The sequence below is a fragment of the Phascolarctos cinereus genome, unplaced genomic scaffold (assembly GCF_003287225.1).
Source record: "Phascolarctos cinereus isolate Bilbo 61053 unplaced genomic scaffold, phaCin_HiC Scaffold_4;HRSCAF=312, whole genome shotgun sequence".
Taxonomy (NCBI): Eukaryota; Metazoa; Chordata; class Mammalia; order Diprotodontia; family Phascolarctidae; genus Phascolarctos; species Phascolarctos cinereus.
In genome coordinates this window covers 538,636,304-538,650,793 of record NW_027555847.1, presented here as the reverse complement: position 1 = coordinate 538,650,793, position 14,490 = coordinate 538,636,304, and positions in this window count along the sequence as shown.

The window sequence follows — 14,490 nt, the reverse complement described above, 5'->3', positions numbered from 1 at the left end:
TTTGCTTTGTGTCATTTTAGGTCAATTCTTTGTTATGCCAATGTTCCCACTCCCTCACCTCCCCCATGCCCACCCCTCACTGAATACCACTAATTAAATATCAATGCTTGTACTAGAGCTTTGCCATTTGGTATATACCTGTAATTCTCCATTGAATCTTCTTAAAATCCTCAGTATGTGTGTATTATGAGCATAACATCTTACTATTAGCCTACTGAAGAGGAAAAGTGACTCTGTCCTCATAAGTGTTTTATATTTCTTCTTGATCAGGTCAACTAAAAGAAGCCATAACACCACACAGTTAGTCTTCATTAAAAATTCAATCCAATTTTGAATTGGACATTGCAGGAATGCCCATCAACTGAAGAATGGCTGAACAAGTTGTGGTATATGATCATGATGGAATACTACTGTGCTATATGAAATGATGAGCTCATTGATTTTAGAAAAACATTGATAGACCTACACAAAATAATAAAGAGCGAAATGAGCCAGAACCAAGAGAATGTTGTATACAGTAACAGCAATATTGTTTTAAGAACAACTTTGAGCAATTGTCATTTTGACTATTATAAATACCCAAATTAACTACAAATGACCTGTGAAGGAAGATGCTATATGCATCCAGAGAAAGAACTGATAAATAGAAGTATGTTCAGAATGATTTTACATACATATATGTATGCATATATATACATACGCATATATGCACATATTTATGTCTAATGGTAGACATCTCTAAGATGGAGGAGGGGAGAAAAGAAAAAGAAAGACATTTACATGACAACTTCATGATATATTTAAAAGGAATAGCAAGTTGTACATAGCAGATTTTCAGTTTCATGTGCAATCTTTTTTTATTCTACTATGTTATGGAAATGTCATTTTATTTCATAAATTAAAATATTTTTTAAAAAATTCAATCTTAAAAAGGTTGTCACAGCAAAAGTATTTCCCTTAATAAGGAAAGAAGCATTATTCTAGACCAGAGCTTTTCAATATATATCAATAATCATGATAAAAGGATTTATTAGAAAAAATATTAGGAAAATCACAGCCAATAGATCTTAGATATAGTTCCTAATTCCAATGAACCTATATATCTGTTTACATTCTGAAGTGTAACATTGCTCCTAAAATTGGATGGTTGAGCTTCACTTTGGTTGCTAGCACAACAAAAAATAAGTGACCTGAAAGATGAAAGAAGTGTTTGCAGCTAAGCAAAATATAAATAGCTTGTGAGGATAGCACATGTTTTCCTCTTTATTAAGCTACATGTAAAATGATATTATAATACTAAGGAATCAAATGAGATCAAACAGATAATTTGTGACTGCTATTTCCTAGTTTCTATTAACTTTCCAGCTTCCCTAGTTCATTCTCTTCCAGCAACCTGCCATTCACCTGCCAAATAATGGTTGATATCCAGGGAGAACAGGTATCATCCTTCCTATCACCTTCCCATGGCATCTGAGAAGTTTTGAAGCTCCTAGGGTTCCAAGAAGGATGATTGATCACTGTTCCTCAACCAGCTGATCTGGCACCAGTTGGTGATTTTCCTTTGTCAGTAAACTTCTTTAACATGTTACCAATTAGATATGAGGGCCAAAACTACCTTAAAAGAAGATCATAAAAGAATTATTTAAAAGTACTATAAAGGAACAAAATAGAAGAAAACACCAACAAGTATGACCTTAAATGTGAAAGGATTAAATTCCCCAGTAAAATGAAAAAAATTGTAAAACATACAAAAAAACAAAACAAAAACTGTTCATACAAAAAAACAACCACATTTAAAACATAAAGGCATATACTTGGAATAAAATAAGAACTTGGGATAAAATGTATTGTTCTTCAGGTGATTCCAAAAAAAGCAGGAATTGTAATCTTAAAAGGTATGAATATCATCAAATATTTTTATATCAAATGGCATAGTATTTAAGGTCTTAAAGGAAAAGTTAACCAAACCATAAAAAATCCATTGACAATAACACAATAATTGTAGAAGACTTTAATATTCCTCTTTAAGAGCTAGATAAATCTAACAATATTAGGAAGGAAAATGTAGAGCTAGTAATATTTTTTTGAAAAATCAAATCACAGGTTAATATTTGTGAGGCATTGTACTAAAAGTTGGTATATGTCATTTTGTTCAATAAATAATGACAACCTGGGAAATGTTGGCTATATAGTCATTTTCTTCCTTTACCATCACCTGTGTTACCTAAGGAAATTATTTACCTCTGTCTGAGATTGCTCATCTGTAAGTTGAAGTGAATTAGTCAAGTACTTTATTGATAGTAGAGGATGCTTGTTGCTATGCCTAACATGTTGTTGGCACTGTGTGTATGTACACTTATTTCAAAGAGCATGGAATAGTGGATACATAACCATCCTCAGAGTCAGGAGAATCTGAGTTCAAACTGTATTTCTGTAACACATTTGCTGCATGATTTTGGGCAAGTCATTTAACCTCTAAGTTTCTACCAGGCATCACTGTAATACCAAAAGTTGTAGAACAGCTGCAATTCTACTATGGAAGAGGGAGTTTCCTCACCAACTCCTTAAACAATTAAAATCACAGCTAAGAGCCCAAGAGAAAAACACCCCAACTTACTTCCACAATACTTCAGTAATTGCAGTTTTGTTAATGTGGGAATACTGCATAATGGCAAAGACAGCCACCCCTTTATCACTTTGCCAATAGTTTTTCAAGAGTTACTATGGCAAAAATACTCATCAGTCTAAAACAAACTATAGCTGACATAGTGATAAAGATCTCCAAATTTTATTATAGTGGTCTTCAAGTGACAAATATACAGTCCACCACTAAGTTCATATTTGAAACCTTTCAAGCTCAGTAAGACCTGGAAGAGCTTTCTCTGCACTGGCACAGCTTTTAAGAACCTAGGATTATCTCCAAACTATAATTGAAGTATTAGAGTAAGACCTTAGGGAAATCCTACACAAATAAAAATAAACACATGTAATTTTATATTTTTCATATCATATCTATAGCAATAATTTCATATTGAGGTCATTGACCCAGTATGCTGCTGTAGCCCCCAAAATACCTAGCATCAAAGAACACTAGTTTCAAATGAGATAATATATATAAAGTCTTAAAGTGCTATATAAATGTACAAATGCTATATGGATTACTATTGTCACTTCACACTATCAATATTCAACATGTGGAATTCACCTCCAAAAGATGGGAATGGCTAAAAATTTAAAAAAAAAGATTTTAAATGGTTTAGATAAATTCATGGATTGCAGATCAATAATGAATTCTTCTACAAGAGATCTGTGATTTCATTTATAATAGGTCTCTCCTCTACTACTGCAGAGTTCTACTCCTTTGTGTCTTAGGAGAGAGTGTCATGAATTTTCATGACACCCCAAAATAACTATCTGGTGGCCAACCTTCTAGTGAAGAGCTCCTCTTAATTTAGTTAAGATGGTCCTTAGACTATAGATAGAATCCACTTCTACTTCATATTCAGTCTTTGCAGCTTGGTAGGTCTTACAAGACATTATATTCTGCTGGCCTTGTCTGAGACATCAGAGTAAGACTAGTGAATTCAGTGATGAGTAACTGATATAAATTAATTTGAGGACAATCTTATTTTTAAGGATTGGTACCAGGAAAGATAAGCCATTCTTTGGGTGTTCAATATCTTTCTTTATAGCTATACGTGTATATCTATCTTTATCCTTGAAGGGAAAAAAAGGAAAATGTGAATATGTATGAGGCATTGTGGGGGAATAATGGGAGACGGAAAAAGGAGAGTGGCATTAGGGGCTACTCCTAAGTGTCCAGATATCTATATGTTCCTTCGTGCCATGTCTGAAATATAATATTGGACAGAATAAGCCATCAGGCATTTTTGCTTTAATGCCATTATTTCTCCACTAAAGTCCTACTCCAATACCTTATCATGATGTGGAGGTAGCCTTAGATTCTCAAAGCTACCCCAAAAAACAATCTGGGATAGGTCTATTGGAAGGGCTTCAGGTATAGCCAAGGGATGAACTGTATGTCTATTATCCAAAGTCTAAACTAACCAGTTTAAGTTAGTTAGGATTCATCCTTGCATTCCTCACAGTGTTATAATTTTCAGCTACAACAGTTACAGAATACTATCTACTAAATCATATAGGGATTCCATTCTGCTTCCATGGAGGGAGCAGCTCATCCTGATAAAATCATAGCTCTTTATATATTGAAGTATAATATCATCCTTCTAATCATATAATTCATTTCAATTAGGGTTGTACTGCCTTGTAAAAGTAGGTTACTTCATGATGCCATATAATAGAGCAGAACTCCAAATGATAAGTACTTAAGATACAATGAACAGAGTTTCTAAGTAATTAAGAATGAGAAGAGCTCATTCTTCCTTAGATAAAGCAAGTTTTTCCTAATCTTCCCCAAATCCCCAGTTTTTAGTGCCCATTCTACATTCCACTATGGAAATTACTTTCTATATGACTTTTATTTACTCATCTTCAGACATGTTGTTTCCCCTGATAAAATGTAAGCTCTTTGAGGGCAGAAGACTGTGGGTTTTTTAACCCTGTGTATCCCTAGTACCTAGCACAGTGCCTAGCAATTAATAGATGCTTTTTGAATGAATGAATCCCACTTTTATGCAACCCGGAGCATGTAACAGAACTTCTAAAGGAACTAGCTTAAAATATTTCCCATAGCTCATCACCTTTTTCTGCACTTTCTTACTCTTCATTTCTTGTTTATTCCCTTTCTGCTCTTAGCCAGTTGAGGTAGCTGCCATAACTATTGAAACCCTAAAAGGCTTTCAAATGCTCCTTTATATGGCCTTACATAAAATTAAATGCAGGTCTTCATGAAGATAAAGAGGGTGAAAGGGAATCTAGCTGGCAAGTGAATGCCAAACCCATTTTGCTTGAATGTTTACATTTCTATGAAATCATAGAATTTTAGAGCTAGCAGGAACCTGAGCGATCATATAGGCTTAGGGATTACAAGCTTAGGGCCTATGGATGGATTTATGGGGCACCTTGATTTTGGATGAGAAAAATATTACATCTTTATTTTCAGTAATCTTTGGTTTCCTGGGTAACCTTGTATATTTTATTCTGTGCATTTAAAAATATTATTCTGAGAAGTAGTCCAAAGGTTTTATCAGAATGTCAAATGGGTCCATGACACAAAAACATTAAGAACCTCTGACCTAGCCCAATCTTCTTGTTTTACAGATAAAGAAATTAAAGCCTAGAGAAGTAAAATGACTTGTCCAAAGTAATACAGTCACATTAGTGGAGGTCAGTACTACAATTCAGATTTCCTTATCCTAGTTCACTGTTCATTACAGTGCTTCTGTGCTAAACTTTTCTGTAATGTTATAAATTTTTCATTTCTGTATTTCTAAAATGACAACACAAATCATAGTGAAAACTGTTTCTCTAGTAAAAAGGAATTAATATGAACTAGAAATGCTAAATTATTAATAACTACCTAAGGGTATCTAGGTAGGATAACCCACCTTCATCCTTTGGGTGCTCAGTATTTTTCTCTGTGGCCATATATGTATATCTATCTTCATCCTTGAAGGGAAAAAAAGGAAAATGTGAATATGTATGAGGCAATGTGAGGGAATACTAGGAGATGGAAAAAGGTCCTACTCCTAAGTGTTTAGAGGAAAAAGCACTGGAAGTACCTCTATCCTTGAAATTTCAACTTCTAATTGGCTAACCTCCTAGAATATATATAAGAATATAAGAAAGAAGGAAGGAAGTCCAGGCAAAATATGTCTTTATTTCTCAGCTGCACTGCTGACTCATCTTCGTAGCACTTTCTCTAAAATGCCCCTTCCTCCTCACCCCGCTTTCCAGGTCCTTTTTGTATGTTGTCTTCCCCTTCAGAATATCAGTTTGTCAAGGGAAGGAACTGTCTTTGTGCTCATATTTTTATTCTCAGAGCTTAGCACAGTTCCTGGCAAACAGTACGTGTTTAATAAATGCTTGTTGACTATTTACTGACACATCCTTTTCCTCAAATCTTCTTGACCCTTTTAATGGAGCAGGAAGGAGTTAAAATTTCCTTTCATCAGGGATATCCAGAAGTATTGGTTAAGCTGAGCAGTCATTGGGCTTACAAAAGACTATGACTGATATGATATGGCCTTTGCTCAAGAGCAGAAAGAATACATTAACTAGTATTTGTCTCTCCACTACATATTTGCAATTCAATAGGTAATGCTAGAGACACCCTTGTCTGCATTGTCCAACCTTCTGCCTCTCAAAGATAGTTTTTACCATTCACTTGACTTTATCTCAGTTTGAACAATTTCTTAATATTCAAAAACATTAATTCTTAAGCTTTAGAATTTCCTTCATTTGTTATGTTTCCATGATATTGCCTCTATGGTTCAATGGAAAGAATGCTGGCTTTAAAGTTGGAAGTTCTGGTTTCAAATCCCAACTCCGGCATGTACTCTCTGTGTGATTTTAAGCAAGTCACTTCTCTTCCCTTTCATCATTTTTCCACCTGTAAAATGAAAGGATTGGACTAGATCGCCTCTGAGGTCCCTTCTAGCTCTAAATATATGATCCTATCGAATAGCTCCATGTTCCCATCTTTTTCTCAATATTTCTTTCCATGTCAGGTCAAAGATCAAACTCAATCCATTTTATCTTAACAGTCTTACAAATCCATGCCTTTTTCCCACCTTTGATACCATTCACCTAAAGTTTAAAATGTCAATGAATCATCAATGTGGTAAACTCCCTTTGCCCATCTTTCCTCGTTCTATACGCTTCTTTTCTGACTCAACTTATAAATTTTCCCAATTCACTTGAGGTCTTCCTCTAGATTTTTTTAATATTTTGAGGGTATCAGTATAGAACTTGGGCTGTCCACATGAGGCTCTGCCTACACAAGAAACCACCTCTGATCTGAAATGTCCTGAACAAATCCATTAAGCTATTTCTTGTGTCCAAGTCATCAATGGTAATGTGCTGAAGCCTATAACCCCACCATGCCTCTCTCCATTGACCTTTGGCATACTTGCAGTTTTGATTTTTCAAAGATTGTGGTATTTGAGGATCCACAGCCATATAGCATCACCAGGAGACTATTAACATTAAGATTATGTGTGTGCGTGTATGTGCGTGTGTGTGTGTACATGTGCGTATATGTGTGCAGCTTGAACCCATTGAGAATACTGCACAATTTCCCAAAGACAATTGAGCCCACTCTCTTATTACTAAATTCTTGGTCCAGTTCATTACCCATATGTAAACACTGTCCAAGAACTGATGGAGTAACTCAATGGGCTGCCCCTGTAACTGAAAGTCATTGTTTGGGGAATAGGCATTCTTTTTTCATTTGGCTTTTCCCTTTTGAGTAGCTGTGGATTTCACTGAAGAGGCTTTATAGTGTTCTCAGACTTGATGAAACCAGTACAATGTCATCAACAAACAGGAGCATATGGAGGATCTCACCACTCATATGGAATCTTATTAAGGGAAAGGAAGGAAAGAAAGGGAAGGGAAGGAAAAGAAAGGAAAGAGAAGGGAAGGAAAGGGAAAGGAAGGCAACAGAAGGCAAGGGAAGGCAAGGGGAAGGGAGGAATGGAAAAGGAGACGGAAAGGAGAAAAGGGAAGGGGGGAAGGAGAGAAGAAAAAGCATTTATTAAGTATCAGGTACTGTGCTAAATACTTTACAAATAATTATCTCATTTTATCTCATTTAAACTCTGTTCAGGATAGAAGAAACATCTCTCATGAGTATATATTTCCTTGGTTCATGACTTACTGTTTATTGCTAATCAAAGAATAAACTAATCTCTGTGGTTGAATTTGTCAAAGAATTTTGTATTTTCTTAATAAATGGATGGGGATACCTTGCTAAAGAGGAACCTTTAAGCCACTCACCTGAATTAAATGCTTTTATATAATCAATAGTACACAGTAAACATGGCAAGATATTGTATCCTCTATATACCTTTTACTCAATTCTGTCACTGTAAAGATTGGGTTTTCTATAGAAAATCATTAGTGAAGACCTGCCTTCTCCCTCCTCATATTTTCATTCACAGATATCCTTTATCTATGTGCAGATCCTTCTCATGAAGATTTTATATAGATAAGAAAGTAAACATGTGATCTGCAGCATTACTGATGTCCTATACTAGCTTTTTTATTGATGCCTTTTGTTTTCATAGCACATTCATTTCCTAATATATACCTCTCACTTCCTCTACCAAATGTTCTTTGTTACAAAGTTTCTTAAAAGAACAAGGAAAAAAAAATTGATCCAGAAAAACCAACCAACACATAAATCAAGGGGTCTTAACCTGATCCTGATCTGCAGACCTAGGGATTGATTCCAGGGAATGCATGAACTTGGAAGAGAAAAAAAAATACACCTTTATTTTCACTAAATCTAACTGAAATTTATCATTTCCTTCAATTATGAATGAATTCAAATAAACATTATTCTGAAAAGGGGCTCATAAGCTTCACCAGACTGCCACAGAGTCCCACAATAAATACCCCCCGCAAAAAAAATTAAGGACCCATGACATTGGGTCCATTTCTGACAATATTGGCAATATTGCCACACCTGAAATCCTCCACTTCTGCAATACAGAAAAGAATATAGCTTTTTGTTTAAGCAATAATGCTATCCATTATTTTTTCTAGTAGTTGATATCTTTGTTTCTTTGAGACATTTTGAAAACAGATTCCTTAACACTTTCAAAATTGTGTAATTTCCATTCCAGTATGAATTCTTCTGTGTATAGTTGACTAGGTCTACCTGTTATTCCCAACTTCATATTACAAAGTTTCATGTCCACTTCTTCATAAAATACATTGGATACTAAGTTCTAAAGTCCAAATACAGTGGTTTCACATATTGAGAAGAGAACTAGAAATACAAAGTGAAAAAAAATCTTTTTTATTTTCAACCTATTTGCTGTCTTCCTTCAGATTTCATCTATAAATTATTTTGGGATGAATGGGCATATTCTAATATCACAACAAACTATCTACATGCTTGTTTTCTCCTGCACTATTTTTGATGTTTTATGAAGCTCTACTACTCATAATCCTTCTTCATCCATCATAATGTTTTATAGATAAATTGATATTCTCAACTGTTGCTTCTGGTTGCCTGGTCTCTCTACTTGTTCAGGAGATCATATGCTTTCTGGATGAGATGGTCAGGGGCTATTTTGGCTTCCTAATTGTACTGATGGATTTGTAGGCCTTAAACTTATGTAGGAAAAAGTGATCATTGAAATCAATATCCTTACATTATCCATTTCCCATTTTTTCAGCTTCAATAGCTTGCTTGAATAGGGCATATTGGAATGCTATAACAACACATATTATCTTAATCTTATCTTTATATCTTCTTCTACTTTGGTATTTTTTAAAAAAACTTTGCTTTAACTAGCTAATGACTAGATTGTACACAAATGGCTGATTCTGATATGACTCCCTCATCCATAACTACTCATTTCCTGCCCATTAAGTCATATTCAGTTTCATTTTTGGTGATATGTTTGATTCTTCTCATATCTAAACTTTTCAACTCTCTAGAAGAAAGTGTTCATAATATATAAGCATAAGACTTATGAGTAGACTACAAACCTTTGACCTCTTTCATTTCTTAGTTATGAACCAGATTTTCCAATATATTTTTCTCTGTCCTTTCCTTTGCTAAACTACGCATTGAAGTTACTGAGTATCAGTAGATTATGTCATTTGGTTTGAAGGATATTGTCAAGCTCTTCAAAGAATATATCTATCTTATCATGTTTTGTAATTGATGCTGGTACCTACGCTTCAGTTACCTTCATGGTAGTCTTATAGCTCATGTGCATCATGAACAGTGCCTGCAGAGAGAGTTTGTGATATGAAGTTTCTTATTTTCTTTGAAAGTATGATGAAAGCAAGTCCACCAACTCCATTATTCATCTCTCCAAGGAGAAACTATGAACCATTCTAATAAAACTTCCTGATGTCTTCTGGTTTTATTTATAGAAAGTATGGATATTGATTGTTTAAATTCTGTCAGTGGCTTCATACTACTTAAAGGAGTAAGTAAAGGAACCCACAGCCTTCTATTCTCTTACTTATAGCCTCCATTTCATCCAATTAGACCTTCTCATTATTACCCATCCTAGCTCATCAAAAGGCAGAGGGTGGCACAGTACATAAAGTGCCAGCGCTAGAATCAAGAGGACCTGAGTTCAAATCTGGCCTAAGATATTTATTAAGCTGTGTGACCCTGGGCAAGTCACTTAACCCTGTTTGCCTCAATTCCCTCATCTGTAAGATGAGCTAGAGAAGGAAATGGCAAACCACTCCAGTATCTTTGCCAAGAAAACCTCAAAGAGTCAGACGTGACTAATAGACTAAAAGATAAGCTCATCCAACTTTGCAATCCAGGACAAGTCACTTATTCTGGGCCTCTCTCACTTCCACAGCTCTGCATGCAATATTTGGCATGCATAGAGCAAGCCCAGTATATAATATCCAGACTCACCTGACAATACTCCTTTACCATTCCAGCATCTAGAAATGTGGGCTTTAGTAGAGACTACATAGAGAAGCTACAGCAGTTCCCCTAAATAGGGATTCCCTAGTTTTGCTTATATGTAGCCTTTCTATATCTTTGATATTACATTTGTGATCAACATGCATGGCTTCAAAACTATATGAGTGTTACAGCCAAACCCGAATTAAAGTTGATGTCAAATGCGATTAGGTACAGAAAGGTGGTGTCACTAATAACCAGCCTGTAGAATGATCTCAAAATGAATATAATAATAATACTAGTACTAACAGCTACTATTTGTATAGTGTTTTAATGTTTACAAAGCACTTTACATATATTATCTTATTTGATTGTCACAATAGTCCAATGAGCTAGGGACACCAGCTTATAGGTGAGGAAACTGAAATACAGATGAGTATCCAACAATTTGGTCCCTTTTACCTACTGCCTCACTGGAAATTCTCCAGAAAGAATCCATCTATTTTGAGAGTATGCAGATGTAAGCACCTTAACCATAGAGACTTTTTCTTCCTTTTTAAAATCCCATAATGACTAAAACAGTACCATCTCCCCCTTCCCACCCACATCCACAAACTGACACCAAAAAAATGCTTCATGGTGATGAGGAGGAGGATAAAAAAAATCTATTTTACTCTATACTTCATTCTCATTTTAATTCAGCCCACAGAGATTAGTGCAAACCTTAGAGATTTTCTTAAGCCAATCTCTTCCACATGTGAAAGAGACAGGAGGAATTCAGACTAACCCATTCTTAATTTTAAAATTAGTTGATGGTTGGGTGTGTGTGTGTGTGTGTGTGTGTGTGTGGTGTGTGTGTGTGTGTGTGTATGTAAGAAAGAGAGAGAAAGAGATAGACGAGATACAGAGAGAGACAGAGACAGAGTTTTAAGTACCATAAGGTTGAAAGAAACCTTGATCTCCAATAGTATTTCTTCAGAGGGGGCAGAAGACTTTTGTGCTTTCTAAAATTTGTACCCACTTGCTCTTTTTCAGTCATTTTTCTTCCTCTTGCCTTTGTTTTTACCCTTTTCTCCTAAGTGAAATGGAGATTTTTATTGCCATTTATATCCAAAAAAAATTTTAAATTTTTGATTACAAGCAAAATCATATAAAGCTAAAACAGAAAGGTACAGTATCACTTACAAACCACTTAGTCTGAAACTCTATTTACGAATGAAGAAAGAGAAGGGCAGGGAGGGTAAATGACTTGTCCACACCTGGAATCATATGATATTTGGGACAGCATGACCCAGAGGTGCTGGATTTTGAATCAGAGGACCTTTATTACTACCTTTATGACACTGGCAAATCACAACCTCTTTGAACTCCAATTTCCTCATCTATAAAATGAAGGTATTTGACTAGATATAAGGTTCTTAATCTTTTTTGTATCAAGGATCCCACTGGCAGTCTGATGAAGCCTATGGAATCCCTTCTCAGAATGTATTTAAATAAAATACACAGGATTAGCAAGGTAACAAATTAAGTTGAAATAAAGTTATTAAATGTAAAAAAAAATACAGACCCGAGATTGGGAACCTCTGGATTAGATTAGCAGAGCTGGAACTGGCATCTGATGAATTCTTGGTTCAGTACTCTTTCCACTGTATCACACCTCCTAGACTTCATACATGTCATGGAACCTTTCTGAATATCAACAAGAATGAATTGAAGAATTTCTTTCCCCAAACATCTTTAAAAATAGAAAACCTTTAATGACCATACATGCTGGAATATTGCTCTTTTTTTAAAGCTCATGTCTGACCACGTCACACAACTATCCACCCCCTTTTAGTAAACATTAGTGGCTCCCTATTACTTTGACGATCAAATATAGAATCATCTGTTTGGCTTTTAGAGCCAAACCTAGTCTCATCCTGCTTTTCTAGTTTTCTTACATCTTACTCCCTACCAAAGTACTCCACAATCCAGTAACATTGGCCTCCTTGCTGTTCCTTGCACAGCACACTCCTTCTCCCAGCTCTGGGCATTTTCACTGGCTGTCCCCCATGCCTAGAATTCTCTCCCTCCTCATCTCCACCTCTAGCATCCTTTAAGTTTCAGCTAAAGTACTACCTTCTGCAAGAAACCTTTCACTGTTCTCCTTAATCTTAGTGCCTTATCTCTGTTGATTATCTTCGTTTTGGCCTGTATATATCTTGTTTGTACATAATTGTTTATGAATTGTCTCCTTCATATGTCTGTGAGCCCCTTGAGAGCAGAAAGTGTGTTATATGTGTACATGTGTGTGTGCATGCATTGGTAATAGTGGTGGTTACTGTGGTGTTTTTTACAGTTGCATCTCCAGTGCTTAGTATACATACTGATACATAGTAAGCACTTAATAAAGGCTTGTTGACTTTACTTAATGATCTCCTACCGACCTGAAGAAGATACAAAGTCAAAATGGAATGTCCTTCCTCAGTGTAAAAACCCCAGATTTATTTCATGCAAAAAGCTCTGCATTTATTAGCTAGGGATGCCTGAAAAGCATGATGAAACTAATTATCATGTTCAAAAAGGATCTAGTTGAAAGTCCTTGATCTCTTCTTTCCAAAACTATGGAGCTTCTGATCTAAAGCAGAAAAAACTTGTTCTTAAAGCTATAATGATACCTTAGTTAATTAACTACAGTTGAACAATATAGTGATTACAATTTTTATATATTATCTCCCCCCTTGCCATAAAATATCAATCTACACGTAATTCAAACACAAACAGCAGTTGATCTTTAAGACATGGGGAATATAGTAAATCCAACTGTGGCAAGTGAACTCCAGTGATGGAGAAATCATTTCTTGCATCTTTGTAGTCATCCACAGCTTCAGGGATATTGCTCTATTTCGTATTAGTTCAGCAGGGAGGAAGAAGAGAAGTTAGAAAAAGGGCCAAAGCACTTTTGAATGACAATAAGGCAGGGTGCCACTTTAACAGACTCAGTGGAAAAGCATTACATTTCTTCTTTACTGTTGAACCAGTGACTGCCTATTCTGGGAACTCATTGCATTAGGAAAACCAAACAAGCTTATAGTTTCATTCCTCCATTCAAGTTCCATAAGGATGAAAACAGCCCAACATAAACTCTCATATAGTTCCATTCCTCTCCATTTCTCTTTCTTTGTCAACAGCACACACAACATCCCATCTAAATTTTTAAGACTGCAAAGAGTGGGAACCTTATTTGTTGACTCTTCTCATTGCACTGATAAATGTTTATGGGCATCTTGCACACATAACTACTGACATATTTAAGTATTCAATTAAAATTGGACAAGAGAGTACACTGATACAAATAAATATTCAGTTAAATGAGGACTTTGCCCAGAACTCTAAAAGTATTCAGGTGCTTCCTAGCAGGCAGTCATTGGAAATCAGGACACTGATGTGAGTGTGAGAACGAAATGTGTATGAAAGAGAGAAATGCAGATTGTTTCATGGAGAAGTCATGGCAGAGGGCTGACAGGAGATGCCTCTCCCAATGCAGCTAAGCAGGGAAGGAGAACCCTATTATATGGATGAGTGGGGCCGGCAATGGCATCTTGTCATTCTAACTTGTGTAAGTCAGCAAGCTTAATTGCTCCTTGTCTTTTCAAGACGACTTTCCACCAACAATCTCATTATCACACACATATGTTTATTTCACATTTCTAAGTCCCTTCATGCAGACCTGAATGCAATGAAGGGAGAGATAATATTATGTTAACCAACAACATTGTTTGTTCTCTTCCTACCAAATGAATGTGACTTTCCTCCTCCCATCCTTTATTAACTCAAAGAATACCTGAAAGCCTTAGAATTCCCAGGCAAGGCAAGGAATTCTCAGTGTATATGTGGTGTGGAAGTGAAAGACCAAGATGGGAAAAAAAAAAACTACTTAGCCACGCTGGCAGATTCAAGTAGCCAGGAAATCTAGA